A 20,753-nucleotide genomic window follows, 5' to 3' on the forward strand; every position below is an offset into this window, starting at 1 on the left:
GAATAATTTCCATTTCAAAAGTGGGCTGTGATTTTAAAATGAAAATTGAGACCCTCCCATCCCCAAAGGTTGAAATGGGATGTTTTGACAGACCCTTTTTTTTTTTTTTTTTTTTTTTTTAACCTCTGGGGCCCTTTTGCCTGGGATCAATATAACCTTGCAGTGAGCTCTGTATTTGACAAGCAGCAACTTTTCACCAGCTAAACATCCCCTTAAATCTTCATCAGTCGAGGACAAGTCTCAGAGGTGCAGGGTCCTTGTCGAGGTCCCTCTGCCCTTGGATACAGTTTCCTCCATCCTCACCAGTTCCTCAAGGATGTCACCTGGGAATCCCAACAACTCATTAGCACTTAATACACAGCGAGAGGAGCTGGTACCTATTCCTCCCATCCAAAATAATCTCCCAATGTTTGGAAATAAACGGCAGAAATATGTCCCAGCAGGTGTTACCTCTTCAATGTTGTCTTGTTTGTAGCCAGTCACACGACAACATTCCCATAACACCAGAGGTAAGCAGATGGCACTTATTAATTTACATCGTAAATACGCTCTAATGTGTACACTGAGCAGCCACTTCTGTGGGAGGCAGCTCTACCTGGCTCACACAGAGCATCACAGCCCAAACGCCTCACCTGAGAGCGGGGACAGCGGCGCCATGTCCCCGCTCCCCGCGGAGGCTCCGTGCCTTTTAGCGGAGCGGTTCTGCAGCAGCCGTGGCCATCCACAGCCCCTCTCCCCACAGCTGTCAATCGCTCGCCCCAGGCGCCAAACCAGAGAGAATTACACCCAAAGTTATTAGAGGCAGCGAGACTGCAGGCAGCATCAACACAGCATATGTCCCAAAGTAAACAGATTGCGCGGAACTTTCCGGAACGTGCTGAGGGGCCGGCGGTGCCGACGCCGCTCTTCCCGACACACGGAGCTGCCTGCGGGGAGGGCGACGTGTGCTCCCCCGGGGCCCAAAGCTGCAGCTCTGCTGGTGGCTCTGCCAAAGCGCTGCTGGCCCACCCCACTGCGAGCAGGGACGCGCTGGAACGGGGAGCTGGAAAATGACGGAAGGTGCTCTCTGGGCCAGGCCACCTGGCACATCCAGTAATGATTGGGGCTGGATGGAGAATTATCAACACAGATGGGTTTGCACTAAAATAGCTCCGTCCCATCTCCCCCTCCCAGCCCTCCCCTCTTCTCTTTTGCAAGGCGACACAGTTGAAAACTGGTGAGTTTTTAATTTTTTCAAGATTTTTTTTTTCAATTCTGGAAAGAGGCACAAGTAAATGGGCAGCAAAAGGAACCCAACATCACCGAGGGATGTAAAAGATGTAACTTTTTTTTGCTGAAGGTGGGGGAGCACCAGCCCACCCTTCTTTCTGCGGACACTGTGGCTGCAAAGGGCTGTGGCACAGGAGAAGGAAGGACACCACAAGAACTGCAGTGTAGCCTCCAACTCCAACCTGCCAAGAGCATCCAGCCTGCCTGTAAATCCCTGTCTGTGTTGCCTAATGCAGGGGATGATCCCAAATCCAGCTGGCCCCCATCCTGCTTGGAGACCTTGGCAGTGTTGCTCAGAGGCCTTCTCCCCAGTGTCACCTGCGTTCAGCAATGGCTGCAAGCGAGCGCTGAGGATAAAAACCCAACCAGAGACATCAGGAGGCTGTGATAAAAGGTCCACGGCATAACACCATCCCTGCAGGATTTAAAATCCACATGCCATCAGATCTGAGCAAGGGGAGCCCCACATCTGGTGCAGCACCTGCCCAGTGCCCCCTTCTCCTGCAGCCACCCCAGAGCCCACGGCAAGGGCTGGATGCAGGAGAACATCACCCACACTGCAGAGTCTGCACTGGGGAGGGGAAATTCACTCCAGCTGCCAGCTCTGGCTGATAAGACAATCTCCTTTCATCTCTTATTGCCTCTCACTCCACCCCTTCATTCTTTATTTTCTTTTTGGTTGCACCCAAGGGCCCATGCTCCCCTGGGTGCCCTGCGTCACACTGACGTCAGGGAGGAAGCCAGGACCACGATCATGGGGCTTCTTTCACAACCTGCCTGCCCTGGGGACTCTCATTAATCAAGATCTGCAGATAACAGCCCTGCAGAACGACTGCCAGCAGACCCAAAGGAGCCCACACTGGTTTTTCCAAACAGCCGCCCTGGCAGAGCTGGAAAAGGGCAGGTACAAGGCTGGAGGGGCTCCAGGTGTGTGCACTGTGGCAGCACTGGCCTTGGAGAGCCCTGGTCCAGTGGAAGTGGAACCCTGTCGTTGGCAGGGGCAGGGAATGGAATGAGCTTTAAGGTCTCTTCCAACGCAAACTCCTCTGTGATTGCTCCAGGGTTGGCACAGGACCTTCTGCATCCACCCTGGGACAAAAAAGTAATGGATTTGGCCACAGGCCTCTGGCTCTCAGGCAATCCTTGTTTATCCATCTCATCCTGCTAGCTCAACACTCAGCTGTGGGTATTGAGCATCAGCCCTGTCAGGTGACATCGGAGTCATCCCACCTCCACATGGCAGTGAGAGGAACAAGCCTTCAGTTTCAGTTTTCCCTTCTTCTTGGAGATCTTTACAAAAGAAAAGGGAAAAAAAATCTTTAAGAGTTTCCCAGCCCTACTGTCTTCTCCTTCATGCCTGCTCCCAGCTGGAAAACAAGGATTACTTTAGCTGCTGGATTTCTCTTGCTCAAGGACGGTTATTTGCATGGCTTTCTGCTAAAGCCCTGGTTTTGGGAAGAGGGCATGAATTTAGGGCTCATTTCAAGCCACAACCCTCATTTTCAGAATGTGACCCCTCCTTCCTGCATAATGAAAATCCATTCCTTGTCTTGGGGAGTGTTCATTATAGGCAGAGGAGACCAGTGTGGTTTGCACATGGAAAAGAATTACTATGAGACACTTCTTCAAACATTTTTTTTAATTGATGTGCTCCCAGTCTCCTGTTTGCTGGTGGGTAATTAAGTCAATTAACAAGCATCTGTTTGTTTATTTCCCTTATTGATGGATGTAATCAGTTTGGGTAGCAGTTTGTAACAAGGGCCCGCTGCAGCTTGCCCGCCGATCCATGAATATTCAGGCAATCACTGGACTCCATCTACAGGACCTGCTCCTCCACCTCCAGGAACCTGGGAATGAGCTCCAGGGTGGGCAGGGATCCTGCCCTTGGTTGGACATGGCTTGGAGCAACCTGGTCTGGCGGAAGGTATCCCTGCCCATGGCAAGGGGTGGGACGAGATGGGGTTTAAGGTCTCTCCCATCCCAAACCAGTCTGTAATTCCATGATTCTAAATTCCCTTCTAATCTGCATTTTGGCAAAGTCCCTCGGGCACTCTCAAAGTCCTCCTGGGCTTTGCATCCCTGCTGAAGAAGACCAAGGCTTCAGCATCCTTCAGAAAGCATTTGAGGACAGCTCATGAGGGCTAGAAAACAGCACCCACCTGCCCTCAGCCCACGGGGAGATTTGGTCAGATTGAACCCCTCACCCCAAGCACGGCACTCCTCTGCTCCCCACATCCATGTGCTTCCCGGGGGCTTGGGGAGGAAGCGCCACCAGGAAAGCAGCACTTCCCTGGGAATTTATCTTGGGATCATCCAGGCGGATCTCCACCAAGCCCGCTGACCCTCCTGGGAGTCTCCCCAGGGCCTTTTTGGGATCACCAGAGCACAGGCGCAGCACTGTCCCCATGATCCTTGTGAGACACGCGCCGCATGCCCAGAGCCAAAGGCTGCGAGCCTGGCCAGCGACGTTCGCGCGTGGACCAAACAACTCCCCGCGCTGCCTTCAAAGAGTTACTTAATCACAGGCAGCACAATTAAGGAGGCCTGGGAGCCAGAGAAAAAGGGATTAGCAGACTCTGGGCAGAGCATTCATCACAGCGAGCAGTTCTGCAGAGGCGCATCTGCTGCTGACTCCTCTCCTGCAGACGCACCGGTTTTATTGCCGTGTCAGCACCAGGGATGTTTACTCTCTCCTGGAGCCCAAGCCCTGCAACGCTGAACACGCTGGTTTTCCACGAGCTGGGGGGAAAGGGATGCTCCCAGACCAGGGAATTACCATCAGCACCTCAGAGGAGGCTGCACCAAAAGCGGTTGTGGGGCTCCCCACGCCCTGCCTATGTGCCTGGGAGTAGGGAGGGCAAGGCTCCTAAGCACCCTTTCAAAATTCCTCGGGTTTGGTAAATCAATTAGTTTAAACGAGCAATTAGAGCTCAATTGTAGCTCTGCTGGATGGCTGCATCTTCCCCTGTCCCACTCTTCAAATTAGAGTTTTGGGGTTTTACAGGAAAAATCATGGGGGCGGGGAGTGAAGTCAGGCGTGGAAGAAAACAGGGATGGCAGTGGGTGAGGGAGGGCACAGGTGGGAGGGTCGTCTCCAGGGTGCAGGGAGATAGTCATCCTTGTTTCTCCATGGTGCTGGAGATTTGGCCAAATCCTGCTGTTGGATATCTCCAGGTCGGCCTCGTTTCAGAGCTAACAGAAATTTGCCATCCTGTTTTGAGACAACTCAAAAAAGTCCAACAAGAGCTCCAGGAAAGCCCTCCAATTTACAACAGAGCAGGAGGCATCGTAATAACAATAACAACAGTAATGATAATTGATGAAAGTTTGCTGTAATGAACTGGCTGCAGCCCAAAGCTGCTTAAGAGACTCAATTTCCCTGTGACAACTCAGTGAAGGCACCAGAGAAATTCACATCCCATGGCTTTGCTGATAAATAAAGCATCCCTTCATGGCAGTGCAGAGCTGGGACCTTTCTTCCACCCACACTGACCCCAGAGAAGCCAACTCAGTCGTTGATGCCCCTGGATCCCTGGCCAGGCTGGACGGGGCTTGGAGCAACCTGGGATAGTGGAATGTGTCCCTGCCCATGGCAGCAGGTGGAATGGGATGGGCTTTCAGGTCCCTTCCCACCCAAACCAGTGTGGGATTCCAAAATCCCACAATAATTGCACACTCTGAGCCCTCCTTGAATTCTTTCTAGAGTCTCTGAAGACAACTGATGGAGACATCATTTTCCTGGGCAAATGAAATTATGTGTTGCCCCCTGAGGAAATAATTTTTATTCTGCACCTTTTCCTTAATCCCACACCGTGTGAGAGACGGTTGAGTTATAGATTTTGGAGGCTCTCTTTTCTCCCACTGCTGCCAGAAACGAAATGGACCAGGAATGTCCTGCCCTGGCTGAGGTTTCCATGCATGTGCCAAGCACTCTCTGTGTCCCCCATGGACAGAGCATGCAGGGATGAGGTCATGGAGGATTTCAAACAGCACCTGGGACTCTAAAGATGGCATGGAGGAGGTGCATCCTGACCACAGAAAGATCAGAATTCCAGGGAGAAGGAAAAAAGGTGGATGGTTTTGGGGGCCTTTACAGTCCAGTCCAAACAGGGTCACTGTCACAGTTATAATTAGAGTTAATAATTACCTCTGCCTGATATCATCCTCTCCCAGCCCTTTACACATGGAGCCAACACACAGCAGTAGGAGAAGGATCCAACAAGGATGAGACCTCTGGAGACACACGGAGAGGGGGTAAGATATCCCATCACTGCATCCCTGCCAAACCCTACTCCCTGAAGGGGCAGAGCTGCATCCTGGTATTCCTCAGGAGAGAAACAAACCTAAACCAACCAACCAAAATAAACAAACAAAAAGCTCCCCCAGACAAAACAAATAATTTTTAAAAACCCCAACTCTTCCCCCACAAAAAAAAACCAAAAAAAACCAAATGAAAAACAGGCAAACCCCCAAGAAACCCAGCCCTCCCCAAAAAAATTTAAAAAACCAACACCTCCAAAAAAAATTCCCTGAAAATATCCCCCAAACAAACCCACCCTCAAAAAAACCCCAAAAAATGAAACAAAAAACCTAACCCCCCCCAAAACAAAACACAAAAAACCCAAAAACCCTAGAACAAATTAACTAACTAACTAACTAACTAACTAACTAAAATTAAATCAAACCCCACCCCAAAACTCCCTCAAAAATAAAAACCTCCTTCAGACCCCCCCAAAACCCCAGAAAAACCTTCAACTCCCCAACAAAACAACAGGGTTTGCTTTGAACATGGAAACTCTCTGCAGGGAAGTGAGATGCTGCTATCCACATCCATCCTGAACTTCCCAACAAACCATCCTGGGGCAGCACCTCCCCTTGGCCAAATCTGTGCATGTCCACCACCCCCTGGTTTTATCTCCTTTGGCCTTTCCTGGGGACATCTCGTCCTTCCTGAGCTGTCCAGGCCCCGCAGCTGTTTGGAGCTGCTGCCCCTCAAGGGAGGAAGGGGCTGCTCTGGGCTCCTGTTCAACAGGAACATGAAATAATCCTTGTGGCATCATGTGTCCACCTGGTTTTATCTCCTTTGGCCTTTCCTGGGGACATCTCGTCCTTCCTGAGCTGTCCAGGCCCCGCAGCTGTTTGGAGCTGCTGCCCCTCAAGGGAGGAAGGGGCTGCTCTGGGCTCCTGTTCAACAGGAACATGAAATAATCCTTGTGGCATCATCTCATCTGGCTTTGCCTCTGCTCCAGCTGCTCCTGCCTCTCCCCCAGAGGTGCAGCTGCCTTGGAGGAGCTCTGGGTTGGAGGAGGAGAGGTTTTGGCATTTGGTTCCCCCCAATGCCCCCTGCGCTTTCTGGGCTGGTGGGGTTACTCACACCACAGCAAAGACAAACATGCTTTTCCTGGATCTCTCTCTAGAAGGAACTCAGGAAGGGTTTGGGGGGCTAAAACTGAAAAATAGAAATAATTGAAACCCCTGATTAAGCTGGAGGTATCAGCACAACAGATAACAGGGTCTCCATGCCTGGGGTTTAAGGTGTATTGAAAGCCAACAGGGATACAATCCTACAGGAAATTCATCCTGCTGCTTCCTCAGCTCCTGCCACGGCTTTGGGTCAAACTCACATTCCTATGGGGACAGTGGACACCTTTGGGACTAACTGAAAATCATAAAATCGTGGAGTAGTTCAGGTTGGAAAGGGTCTTAAGACATCATCTTGTATCACCCCCTGCCATGGGGAGGGACACCTGCCATTATCCCAGGTGGTGCCAACCCCATCCAGCCTGGCCTTGGACACTGCCAGGGATGGAGAGTCCACAGCCTGGACTTGCTCCCTGTTTTCTTGGTGCCCAGAAATTCTCTCACAGAAAGTATGGACTTTCCCCTTGTATCAGCACTACCAGGGACCCTCCTCTCTCAGAGAATTTCCCCAGATATGCTACTGCTGCACAGGGTGCTGAGGCTGGACTGGTAAACACACTGAGGACTGAGCTTGGAAAGGGGAGAGCAGAACTGTCAGCTTCCAGGGTACAACAAACAGAGATTCCTCTGATATTCACATGTTCCCCAGGAGAAAAAAATGATATTGAAAACACCCCATGTCAGAACAGAACTTCCAGAACAGCCCTTGCAGTGACTCTGGCAGGGATGGTGGGTGGGAGTATCATCCTCACAATGTTCTTCCCAGTTAGGTACAGACCTGATGACAGGGGGATCTGGGACACATTCTGGAGGTTTTGAGATCCTGTCTTCTCTTACCTCTGCACTTGTGGGGAGGGAACTCCCAGCACTCCTTCCTTCTCCTGCAGCTGGGAGCAGGTGCTGATGCATCTCTTTGCTACACTGGGTGCTCCAAGCTCCCTTCTTCATCCTCACAGATGAGCTTTGTGTCTGGATGCAGCCTTCAGTGCTTCAGGGCTGGATCACAGGGTCAGAGAATCCCAGAATGGCTTGGGTTGGAAGAGACCTTAAATCCCATATTGTTCCAACCTCCTTCCACTGTCCCAGGTGGAGTGTGACACTGCCATGGTCCTTCCTCACACAAGTCCCTGCAAATGGCTGAGGGATGGACCAGCCAGTGCTCAGGGAGAAAGGGAAAACCTCCCAGGACTGCTGCCTGCCCCATAGTGCCTGGAGCAGGGCAGCCACACAATGGAGGGATTCCAATGAACCCATAAATCTGTCCAGGGAAAGCAGGGAGGATAAACACCCCTACGATCCCTGAATACACAGGGAAGTGGATTTATAAGCAGAGGCAGGAGTTTTAATAAATACCCATTCCTGGGGAAACTCCACCTCTGGCACAAGCAGAGTGGAACCGGTGGTATGACTGGTGTCCCGTGGGCACAGAGAGAAGATGGAGCCTGTGACCCATCTGCCTGGCCCTGGGGATGTGGCTAATGTGACCTGGAACACCCTGGGATACAGGAAAGTGTCCCTGCCCATGGCAGGGGGTGGAACTGTGTGGTCTTTAAAGGCCCTTCCAACCCAAACCATTCCATGTACAAACACGTGCTTTTGGAGCTATGCCCACACCACTGCCTTCCCTCCACCCCATGCTGGATTTAAACCAAAGCAGACTCTGAAATGATTGCCCCATACCACCCTCCCAGCTGCCAGCTACATTTTCTGGGCCACAAGCCCCTGACAACCCATTCCCTGACGGATGCAAGGAAATCTTCAAATGTGATGTGGCAGCCTTTCCTTCCTTTGTTACGGGCAGCCCTGTATTTATGAGCCTGTATTTATGCCCTCGGCTCTAGAGGATGCTCAAGCAGGCTCCAGCTCCAGGGGGACAGGCAGCATCTGACTCCATCCTCCATCCTCCTAAATCCCTGACTCTTCCAAATGCCCCATCCCTCCAAACCACCCTGCAGGGGACCAGGCCCGGGGTGAACTCCAACCCCCGACGGCCACAGAGGCAGCTCTTCCCCTGCAGCTTTCTGCTTGCTTAAGCACTGCTTCTGCTATTAAATTCAGAAAAGCAATAACATCCCCAGCAATAGATGCCACTCACGATAGCTCAGGGAGCAGATAAGGCTCCCAGAAATGTGTTATTCCTGTTCAAAGCCTTGGTCACAGTGACCTCCACAGATACTTTAAATTCGAGCTGGTTTAAATTGGTTCTTTGTTTGTCATTACATCCACTTTTTAAGGAAACTTAAGTGATCCTAAGCCCTGCTCATATCTGTTGTGCTCTGGTTTCTTTCTTCATTTAATGGGGCAAAGACTAGTTTATTAAAAAAAAAAGATTTCCACCTCCCAGATGACAGACTGCTCTTGGCCCAAGCAATTGTGCCCCCCACCCCTCTCCTTCTCCCTCCCCCCAGGAGATGGAAATTAGCCCTTTGATGGGATGTGTTGGCACCTTACAGGGATCCAGTAAATTAAAAAAAAAAAAAATAAAAATAAGAAGCAGAGTCAGTTTGCTTCCCACTGACCCTCAAAGCTGGGGAATGTTACTGCTTTAGGACGCAACAGAGTCCCACAGCATTCCCACACTGCATCCCTGGCAGGAGATGGGACCTGCAGCTCTCCCACTGCTTCCACTGAGGTATCCATCACCTGCAGGAGATGGAAGCAGCTCCAGGCCCCAACCCTGCACCACACAGCTCTGCTTCAAGCTCCTGAGGTGCAGGCAGGCATAAAACTGGGGTTTTTTTCCCCAAAAAAGGCTCCCTCCTCCCCTCGGATGGCAAGGCTTTTTTGGCACCCCCAGATCTCCTCCCGGCCAGGACAAGTCCTGGTGGGCACAGCCAGGACCAGGCTGGCTCCTGGAAGGGGCAGAGACCAGAACAGCCAAAGCCAGGCAGGCTGGGTAGCTGGAGAGAGAGGGGCAGGGTGGTTTCATGGAGCCCCACATGGAAAAGCTCCCCTGTCCCTGTCCCCACACCACTTTCAGTGCAGAAGCTGCAGACACACACGGCTGCATCCCAAACCCCTCCGTGTAATTACAGATCCACGCTTTCTTCTGGGCTTCCACTTATTTAATCATCCTTCTCATCTGCCTCTAATACCCTGAGCTCTGTCAGAGGGCACAAACACAGCCTTTACGTCCAGAAGGACAAGAGTTCCCTGCAACAGCTGCTATATTTAACAGAAAAAATACACTGGGTTGCCATGGCAACCCTGGCTTCTAAAAATAGACCTGCCATATCCAGCACAGCCGAGAGCACAGGCAGTGCTGACGGAAGCTGCTTTCCCCGAGCGCTGGGGAATGGAAGTAAACTTTTATTCCTGGCTGGAATCGCCACGGAGCAAACCGTGCACAAAAAAACCACACGAGCCTTCGCTAATTAAAGCAAGGGAAGGATCCCCACTTCCCTGGGCTCAAGGACTGATCCCTGAACTGCAGCTCCTGGGATCAAAAGGGTGCTTTGGGAACGGGGGCAGGGCTGCAGCCAGCTGGATGAAGATGGAATGATGGTGCTGGATGTGGCTGGTTTTCCTGCCGGCACTGACACGCTGAGGCTCAGAGTGGCCAAGTGCCCACAGCCCTGGCAGCAGGGTCACCCCCAGCCAGCAGAGCTGCCAGGGTGAGGCTGGCTTTGGGCACCCTCAAGGGGCACCCAGCCTTGCCTTGAGTGCTTCAAATGACCTGCAGAGAGCCGAGATGGGGATGCACAGTTTTCCAAATGGCCTTTCCCCCTCTTCCACCAACAAAACCAGGTCTCCGGGCATTGAACCAGGAGCGTTCTCCTTCCCCACTGGAACACAGACCCTGTCACCAAAACACACCCCGAGCTCCCTACAGCAAGAGCCAGCTGAGCATCCCCCAAAATCTGATTAGCAAGGCTGGGTAGTCACAGCCTGCCTAGGAACAGCAGTTGCTTCCCATTGCACTCCAAGCCTCCAGTCATCTCCCTAACGCTCCTTGGCATTTCTTGCTCCGAGCGGAGGGCGGGCCTCAGACAGATCACAGCCCCCTGGCACTGCCCTGATCCTGGGTGGGAGGATCGCAGTGCCCTCCCCGCGCTCTCCCCGAGCAGCCCTGGCTTCCAGGAACCCTTGAGCACGGAGGTGGAGGGCTGAGTGCCTGCTGGAGGAGGCATGGCGCTGCTTGACTCCTGCTCTGCTCCCGGGAGGAAGGGCTCTTCAGGAAGAAAACACTTCAGCTTGGTGTAGCACTCAGTATGTGTCTGTGTGAGTGTTCTTTTTTTTCTTCCCCCCCACTTAAGAAAAAAAGACCTGATGAGAGCCTAGGGTAATCTAGTGCAATATTTCCTCTGTTTCGTGGTTGGTACCAACAGCTTCGGAGCAGGATCCAGAGGAGGCCGTGAGGATGCTCAGGGAGCCAGGCTGGGAGAGCTGGGGATGCTCACCTGGAGAGCAGAAGGCTCTAGGGACACCTCAAAGCCCCATCCAGTGCCTCCAGGAGAGCTGGAGAGGGACTGGAACAAGGCATGGAGGGACAGGACACAGGGAATGGCTTCCCACTGCCAGGGGGCAGGGATAGATGGGATATTGGGAAGGAATTGTTCCCTGGGATGGTGGGGAGGCCCTGGCACAGGGTGCCCAGAGCAATTGTGACCAAACATCAGCAGCAGCCGGGGTTCTCTTGACTCTCTTGACTCGTCTCCCACCCGTGGTGGCCACGTGGACGTTGCCTCCCCTTGGCACAGGCTTGGCAGGGGCTGAAGGGGCCTCACTGAAGGCCTTCAGTTCTGTTTGCTTCATCCCTCCTCATCCTGACCCAGTTCCTGGCCAATCCCTATGGCCATGAGCTCCCTGCAGAGAGGACAAAACACTGGATGTTTCTCTGGCTCCCTCCACCACCCGTGATGTCCTGTACAGTTCCTGCTCGGCGCCTTCCCCCAGCCTCTGGAAGCAGAGCACACTTGTCCTCCTCTATTTTTTGTCATACCTGGCCCACTTTTACACCTGCCATGAGTCCCTTTCCCCCCTGCAGTGCCCAGAATGGTGTTTCTGCAGCTGAGGCTGTGTCAGCACCACAGAAGCACCTCCTTGTCACCGACAAGGGCAGCAAATTCGTGCCCAAATAAATCCCTACTTCTGCAAAAGTGTGTGAAAGAAAAGGCTTTAATGGTGAATAAACTCCCAAAGTGGCCAAATGGAAAAGGGAGTGGATGAGATTTACACTCTGTGCCACGGTGTGAGGGCAGGGGTTGCAGCTCCTCTGGCTCAGTGCTGGGAGGATGGAGGGAGGGATGTTTGCTGCTGGGGCTGCTGCTTTTAGAGCAGGACAGGGAGTGACGTGCACGGAGCCTGTTGCTGCTAATGGTGTTTGTGTTTAGAGCCTAAACTCAGATCATGGGAAGATGATTTAGAAGGAAATTCTTTAGTATGAGGGCAGTGAGGCCCTGGCACAGGGTGCCCCAGAAGCTGTGGCTGCCCCTGGATCCCTGAAAGTGTCCAAGGCCAGGTTGGACACTGGGGCTTGGAGCAACTTGGGATAGTGGAAGGTGTCCCTGCCCATGGCGGGGACGTGGAACTGGATGAGTTTAAGATCCCTTCTACCCCAAACCATTCTGGGATTCATGAAATAGATTTCACCAGGGCATCCTTCTCTCACCAGGAGAGTTTCCACCACTCAGTAAGGCCAGACCAGGTGTGGAGGTAACAGCAGCCTGCATGTCCAGGCCCAGCCATGCCGTGCTCATGGTCAGGTGGGTGCTTTCCCAAGGAAACCCGGCTCCTGACAGCTCTGTCCCAGCCCCAACCTGCTGCCATCAGCCACAGGAATGCAACAACAGCCCTGCACAAGCCCACACCCACCCATGGAGCTCGTGGCCCACACGTGGGCTGCGCTCTGAAAGTGAAACGTGAGAGGGGTCATGGAAGGTGCTCAAGACTCACAGGGGATGAGGCAGTACAAACACAGTAAGACGCTTAATTTTATGTGGATCTGGACGGATTTATCTCAAAGGTTTGCTGGGACCCCTGGGAGAAAATATGTAGGTGGAACATTCCTGACCCCAAAAAGGATGAGATGCATCGCAGCAGAGCCAGAGCTGCAGCACAGCCAGGTAATGACACCAACAGGAGGTGACATCCCAGAATTCTGCATCCCTGGATGTCCCTCATCACAGATTCTCACCTCCCTCCTGGTTTCATGCCACCAGACTGGCTCAGGTTTTTGTCCTGTCCTTGAAGATATCCCTCATCCTTTACCCTCACTTCAGGCAGAATAAAAATGAGAAAAATCCTAGCAGGACATTCCTGTTTCATCAGGAATCCATGGAGAACCCACATTACAAGCCAAGGAACACCATAGGTACATTCAATCTGCTGGACATTATGATTTTTGATTCCACTGCTGTCCCAGAGCATAGAATCCCAGACAGGTTTGGGTTGAAAGGGCCTCAAAGCTCATCCTGTTCCACCCTCTGACATTCCAGGGACACCTTCCACTATCCCAGGCTGATCCAAGCCCCATCCAGCATGGCCTGGGACACTTGCAGGGATCCAGGGGCAGTCACAGCTTCTCTGGCCACCCTGTGCCAGGACCTCACAGAGGCTTGTCCAGCCTTTCCTCCAACAAAACCTGATTCAGCCACACTGAATTTTGCCTTGGGTTTCCTTTCTTTGCTCCAAGTCCAGCTGGGTCTCTCTCCAGGAGCCAGGAATTAGGTAGCACAGCTATTCCAAAGTAAATTGCCCTACAATTTCTTTTCCATAGCAAGAGGGTTGTTTTCTTAGGGCAAACCACTTTTATCCTTGAGGAAAATGTCAGCAGGAGGAATAGCCAGGGAAAACTTGGCCGTGCTGCTGTCCTGGAGTTACTATCAGGTAAAAAAAGGCCAGTGAGTTTCCCCTCTACAGTTTTTGTGGCCAAGTTCTTTAACTTTCCCCCAGCTCAGCTGAGGATGTCAGAACTGGGGTTCCCTATAAATACTCTCAGCCTGGGCTGGGGGGAACAAACCAAAAGGGCACAGAAACCATGGAGCTGCTCCAGCCAGGGAGAAACGTCTGTCATTAATGTAGTGGGAAAATTACACGTTTATATGGCCCCCCCAAACACAAGAGCAGACATCCATTTCCTGCAGGGCCGTGGACGCCTGCCAGCCCACAAATAAATCACAAAACCACAAAGCCAGCAAGGAGGAAAAAAAAGGGGAATTATCACAGAGGATGCAGAAGCCTTTTGTACTAGGAAAATCACCAGCGTCTCCACCAGACATCTATTGTTTATCAATAATATTCCCTGATGCTTCCCACCCTTTGGGACTGAGATGGGGAGGGATATTCAAGCAGAACAACAGAGGTCTCCTTGGATTTTGCAAACTCCAAAGGTACAGCCAAGGGGTGGCTTGGGAGATGCACTGACCTGCCCCAGAGGCATTTGTGGGACCAAACCCAAACAAACCCACAGCAAACCTGATATTAAATAGGTTTTGGCATGGGTGCAAAGATGGAATAAACTCAAAGTTGCCAACTTTCCTCCAGGAAGAGGGTGTCTGGAGGAGGGCAGGGATGGAGCACTCAATGGTCTGGCAGCACCTCCAGAAGGATCATATCCAGTGATGCTGGAGATTAAGAGAACAAACAATTTCAGTGAGGACTTGCAGTCCTACTCCTACGCATTTTCCCTCCCCTTGCCTGTCCCCATGGAGGTTTAACGGCCTGGGCCCCCACTTCACAGCACCCTGGAGTCACTGAGAGCCTCTCCACTGCCTTCCAGCTGCCTTTGGCTCCAGCAGAGGGATCATGACAGCAGCTTTACAGCTTCCCCCGTGGCCCGTGAAGCTGGGCTGTGTCAGCACCAGGGGACTGGAGGAGAAGGTCCATTAGTGGGGTTCTGAAGGGCAGTTCCTGTTTTCTGCACCACCCAGGGCTTGTAAAGGAACCATGGGTGGATGCCATGCTTCCCAGGATATATTGTGGCTACAGAAACCCTGACAAATGTATCAGCACTCCCAAGTGGGTTTTTTCTTTTCCACTCTGAGCTGAAGTACTTTAGGGGGCACCCAAAACCATCCTGTGCTGCTCACAGGGAAGCCTCTCCACCACCTCTATCCCTGCCACAGGAACACTGAATCTCATGGATTGCAAGGGACCCTAAAGGCCATCCAGTTCCAACTAGACCAGGTTGCCAGGTTGCTCCCAGCCCCTTCCCACCAGGATGAGGTGGGTTTATCTCCCCAGACCTCCTGATTTCACTGCCTGGACACCAAACCTACACAAGAACCAGAGGTCCCACGACCAGGGATAGCTGTGAAGAAATTCCTCCCCTCTTCCAGGTGTGCCCATCCCAAATCCTCAGCCCTCCTGCTCTTACCCTGCAGTGGGGAAGCAAAGTCAGGGAATAGAGTAAAATGCTTCCCTGCACCTCAGGCACTTCAGTTTTTCCTTTCCTTCCTTGGCCTGCTTTAAAAAACCCCAAAAAAACAACCCACCAAAAAATAGAGAGAGAGAAAGAAATTGTGTTTATTCACACACACAACAGTGAAACATTTGTTTAGGAGAAAATCTCACTGATTCTTGGCTGTTGTTCCAGATGCAGGGAGAACAGCAGCCCTTAATGTCTGCCTGCTCCTCAGTGATTCGTGCTTTTGTGCTTTGAACAACGTTCCCAATTCTGATAAAGGTATTAGTGCATTTCTTGGGCTGAATTATAAATTATGAGATGCAAACCCATCTATTTATGCACTTCAGTGCTGAGAACTTACATGCAAAACAAGACACTCAAGCTCTCAAAGTTCCCACAGCAGCTCTCTCCACTCTGCACAGACAAAGCACCCAAATTTTTTGGCTGTGTTTATGAGGGACACATTTCAGGGATTAGGGCAGGAATAGACATCTCCTGGATTTTTCCACAGCTCGGAGCAGTGGCTCCTGCAGCAATATGCTCTGAGCTGGGTCCAGGGCAAGCTCCCTCTTGAGCTCAGCATGACCAAAGATAAGGACATTCAGGATAAGCACATCTGGAAGTGGCTCCCTAGCTGCAAAGAAATGCTTATGAACACAATCTTTTAGGGTACAAATTGAGCAAAACTAAAATGTAGCAAGCACAGATTCGAGTTCTCATTTGGGGAAGGAGGGGAGGGAAAAGCTGTCCCCAAAGCAAAGCATGCCCAGCACTGCAAACAGCAGATTAATCCTTTGTTATTTGTGTTTCCACTTCCTTTTAACCAAAAGAATCACAGAATCATTAAGGTTGGGAAAGGCCTCTAAGATCATCAAGTCTAACTGTGAATTCAAGAGCACAAAAGCATTTCTCTGAGCACCACATCCACATGCCTTTTGAACATTTCCAGCATTGGTGCCCCTGGGCAGCCTGGTCCAATATTTGACTAACTTTCCAGTGGGGAGATTTCCCCCACTTTCCACTCTAAACCTCACCAGGCACAACCTGGGGCCATTCCCTCTTGTTCTATCCCTTGAACTCTAGAGCCTTGCCCAGCTCTGTTCCCTTCTCAGGACACTCATCCCAACAACACGGTGGAAGAACAGGAAAGGGAGCTGCACTACCCCAGGGCACAGCTTTTCCTCTTCATTTTTACAAAGAGGAAGGAAACAAAACACATGTGAAAAAAAAAAAAAAAAACCTAAAAAAATGTTTAGGCTAATCCTAAACTGAAAGTTTATATCCCTTAGTTAGATTTCAAAAAACAAAGTTTGTTTGGCTCAAAGTCAAATGTTTAATTTGACCTAAAAGCTTTAACTTTGCTTGAAGTTTCTTAGAATCTTAGAAATCAGAGGACTGACCAGCTCATTTTAAAAAAGGAAAATAATAAAGCACTCTCCCCATCAGGGTTTGAGGCAGGTGACAACAATAAGCAGTGATAAAAGAGCAGCAGTCTGTGTTCACAGAAAATGCCTCAGCTTGCCCATGTGCCCACAAGGATGCATCAGTTCATGTTGTCAAAACTGCCCTATTTAAAAATAATAATACTTAAATGTTCCCTCAGCCAAATGGAAAGAGGGGGTGATGCCTGGGCAGGAAATGGAGCCAAGTGTCCCAGCCAGGACTGCTGAAGTGTCCTGAGGAGGGAGGGCCAGATGCCATGTCCTGCTCTTGTTCTGCACCATGAAGTGGCTGCTGTGGCCCTGGGAGCTCACACTGAGCCTGCACTGTGCAGTCACAGCAGCCCTGACCCAGAGGGGAGAGCCAGGCCTGTTTTTCAGGACAAGCCTCTGTGGCCATGGCTCTACTTCATCTCCCCCTCTGCATTCTGCTTTGAAGCCGCTGCAGCATCCCAGAGATCAGCTCATCGCTTCCCCACCACTCCCTGAATCCTGATGGAATACCATCAGTGTTCCTCAGAAATTGCTGTGTGAGTGCATACACTCGCCTGTAGCTCCAGCTGACAGGAGGAGCTCATTGTGCTTGGGTTTAGGAACACTTTGGAAAAGCTTAGAGCCCATCTCCCGTCCATTTCATACAATCATAGAACCACTAAACTTGGACAAGTCCTCCATCAAGCCCAGAATGGTGTCTTTCCTTCTCTGTTTCCAAGAACTGAGATTTCCCTTCATTTGAGACTTCTCTAACAAACCAAAAACACATATTCACCCTCACTAGCAGCTTGCTGGTGTATTTTTCCAGGCTCTCAGTGCTCAGTGCCGGCGGCTCCACATGGAAGCTCCAGCAGGCTCCAGGAGCAGGCTCTGGGCAGTGGAATTCTTGCCTGACACACGGCAGCTCCAGCAGGCTCCAGGAGCAGGCTCTGGGCAGTGGAATTCTTGCCTGACACACGGCAGCTCCAGCAGGCTCCAGGAGCAAGCTCTGGGCAGTGGAAGTCTTGCCTGACACACAGTTTTTGGGGGCAGCCACCTGAGCCTGCTGTGTCTGAGACCATTGCCCTAAATTCTTGCTGCTCCTCTCCATTTTCCCAGCCACGACCTGATCCCAGGGGGAAGTCCACATTCCCTGCAGCTTCTTCCACTGCCCAAGGAAGCCTCGGGAGAACAGCAGCTTTTTTTGTGCTGCTACCCTCTGGATCAGAAGAATACTCCTGAACTTTAGCCTGGCTCTTGCTCCTAGCCTGTCTCTGAGGCTTTGATCCAAGGAAGCCTCTCGACACGTTCCCCTCACTGTGCTGGGGAATTCAGCACTGCAGTATCTTGCATTGCAGATTATTTTTAGGGATGATCCAATTGAGACTGATAAAAATAAGAAAGGAGCTGGAGAATCTTTGCTGGAGCTGACTGCAAGATGCTGTGGCTTACCAGAGCCTCACAGCCAGAGTGGGATTCCTAATTTAACAGCACATCCCAGAACAGATCAAGGGTTTATCCACAGGGCTCAATGGCCCAGTTGTGCTCCCACCAGCACCCCACAGGACAAAAAACAGGGATCACCACAGATAAACACAGATACATGCATGCCAAAATACCCAAATCACATCCAAATTTAGTTTCAAAGTTGAGGAAACATCACTTATAGCTGCCAAGGAGATCCTAAGCAATAGTGGCCAGCCAGCCAGGTGATGCACTGCTGAATTTCACTGAAAGCCCTTAAAAATTATTATCAAATCTTTAATAAACTCAGTTGGGCTGTGCAACCACAGCCCTCACCATGTGGCTCTCAACTGAAGAGATGAACAGAAAGCAGTGAGACATCTCCCTGTGGCATATGCCCAGACCCCAGAAAGTGTTTGGGGCAAAATTCCAGAGCACAGTAAAGGACAAAAACTGATTTTTTTTTTTCTTTTAACTGATGTGAAGAAACAGGATTTGCTCTCAACTGGTTGGTCAGTATTGCCTGGGGAAAGAAAGTAAAAAAAAAAAAAAAAAAAAAAAAAACCACCCTCATGAGATGACATGTCAAAACCAGTCACATAGAGGTATTTATTTTTTTAAGAAGGGACTTTTCCCTTTTTTTTTTTTGGTTGATTATTGCCAACAGTATTTTAACATCTGCTGTGCCTGCTGACCTACCACATTTACCCTACTTACACTAATTAAACTTTAATTAAGCTTGCTAGATGTTCATCTAACATCAAAAGTAAGGTAAAGGCTTTGCCAAGCAAAGGTCTTGGCGTGGCTGGGCAGTTTGGGTTTACATAATTTTATTTATACATTCATAACAAAGGGGAGGGGTTTTAAGTGCAGGTCACTTCTGACCTACTCACCTGACCCTTCCAACACCTGCTCTGCAGCTTTATTCTGAACCAGCTTCACGAGGACTGGCACTTGTTGGGGTAACAGACACCTCAAGGGACTGACGAGTGTTTGTTTGGGATGCTCCCTTGTGTCCAGGCCCTCAGCTACCTCAGGTTTCTCCTCCCAGGTTGCCAATCAGGTCTTGTATTTCTGTTTCTTTAAAAAAAAAAAAAAAAAAAAAAAAATCAAAATCAAAAGGGCTTTCCTGCCAGGGCTTTCCTGCCAGCCCACCCTGGCAGTGCAGGGGTGCACTCTCAGCTCCGTGCACGCACAGCTGTTTTCCAGTCAGCCTCACTCAAACAACTCCAGCCAAGTTTCCTGACAAGTCAGTTTTCCTCTCCTCTCTGCCTCCAAAATAAATTCCCTCACATCCCAGGAAAGGTGCTGCCACAGGCTTGGGAAGGGAGGGAGAGGCAGCATCAGGAGTTTCTTGTGGCACCTGGAGCACAGGTGTCACACTCCCCTGACCAGCCAGAGCTGCATTAACCCTGTGGGGTTAATCCCTGTGGGGATTAAAACAGATCCTGGCACTCTCCTCAGCTCAAAAGATTCACAGAATCCTTAAGGCTGGAAAAGACCTCGAAGGTCTTCGAGTCCAACTGTTAACCCAGCACTGCTTTTCCCTAATTTCAGCAGGATCAGCTGGGAAAGCAAAAGCCAGCTGCATGTACACGCTTCAAGGATCAGCAATCAGATTGTTGGCACCCAGAATTGTCCTCTTGCATGGTTCACTCCATTCTCACCTTCAGCAGAATGGCTGTGCCTTTGCTCCTGGGAAAGCCACTTATTTTCGAGCTATTCCTCTAAAATTGCTTGAGCAAGACTCCCTCCTTTCTTTTTTTTCTTTCTTTCTTTCTTTCTTTCTTTCTTTCTTTCTTTCTTTCTTTCTTTCTTTCTTTCTTTCTTTCTTTCTTTCTCTCTTTCTCTCTTTCTTTCTTTCTCTCTTTCTTTCTTTCTTTCTTGTAAGCAGGAACTTTAAAAAGAAGGTTTTTGGAAAAGGATATTTTGGCAACAAACCTTTCAGTTTAGTGCTTGGCAGGCACAAAGCATTTAAGCTTTGAAAAATAAAAATTTGTTCAGAGCTTTGGGGTTTTGCTATTCTTTTGGCCTTTCTAAATTAAAGTGCAGGTTGGTGCTGTGAGTGGGGAGGTTCTGACACACACACGCCAAAAAAACCCAAACCCTCAACCCTCAAGAATTTCCAATGATCTCTGCATAAAAAGATCTGAATCCAAGTCCAAATTCCCAGGAGGACCACACATGGATTCATGGAGTGATTTCCCCTGAATGACAGCTCCCAGGTAGCATTGAAGGCTGTTGGAATCATGGAATGGTTTGGAAAGGACCTTAAAACTCTTCCTATTCTCCTCCTTGCCATGGGCAGGGACACCTTCCACTGGACCAGGTTGCTCCAAGCCCTGTCCAGCCCGGCCTGGAACACTCCCAAGGATGCAGGGGCACCCTGTTTGAGGGTGGAAGGGAATTCATTGTTCCAAACAATAACCGCCTATTTGTGGTGTTTTATTTTCAGTCCATCCAAGGAGAGATGCTCCTGGTGAGTGTTCTGTGCACAAACAGATGCTCCCAGTGAGACATCCTGTCCACCAGCTGGGTCCAGCAAAGGAAACTGTCTGTGCAGGAATGAAATGGGTGCCTGTGCCACAAAGGCCTCGGCAAACAGGTGCCTTGAGCACACAGCCTGGAGCCAACGCTCCTGTTATCCCTTGGCCTGTGGTGTATAAAGCAGGGTAACAACCTCTTTAAAACCACGTCCTGCATCCCTCTCAGCAGCCCTGCACAACCTGCAGCCAGTCTCCTGACCTGGACCCTGCAATGGCTTTGCTTCCAAATTCATTTGCTCCATGGGACGAAAACAAAAAGAAAAAAGCAGAGAGGTAACAAGAGAAACGGAGCAT

At 50.6% G+C, this 20,753-nt stretch overlaps 1 long non-coding RNA gene across 3 annotated transcripts in view; it reads right to left on the reverse strand.

The window, feature by feature from the left end:
* Positions 1 to 7,447: 7,447 nt before the first annotated feature.
* Positions 7,448 to 20,753, reverse strand: part of LOC121333674 — a 35,643-nt gene continuing 22,337 nt past the window's right edge. For 2 of the 3 annotated variants that reach the window (XR_005952342.1, XR_005952340.1), the window contains exon 4: positions 18,535 to 18,993. This is a non-coding gene — a long non-coding RNA (uncharacterized LOC121333674). Of the gene's footprint in view, positions 7,687 to 18,534; positions 18,994 to 20,753 lie in introns of those variants that run through there. The other variant, XR_005952341.1, reaches the window with a different exon arrangement.

Source organism: Onychostruthus taczanowskii, unplaced genomic scaffold, assembly GCF_017590055.1.
Source record: "Onychostruthus taczanowskii isolate IOZ18803 unplaced genomic scaffold, ASM1759005v1 scaffold176, whole genome shotgun sequence".
Taxonomy (NCBI): Eukaryota; Metazoa; Chordata; class Aves; order Passeriformes; family Passeridae; genus Onychostruthus; species Onychostruthus taczanowskii.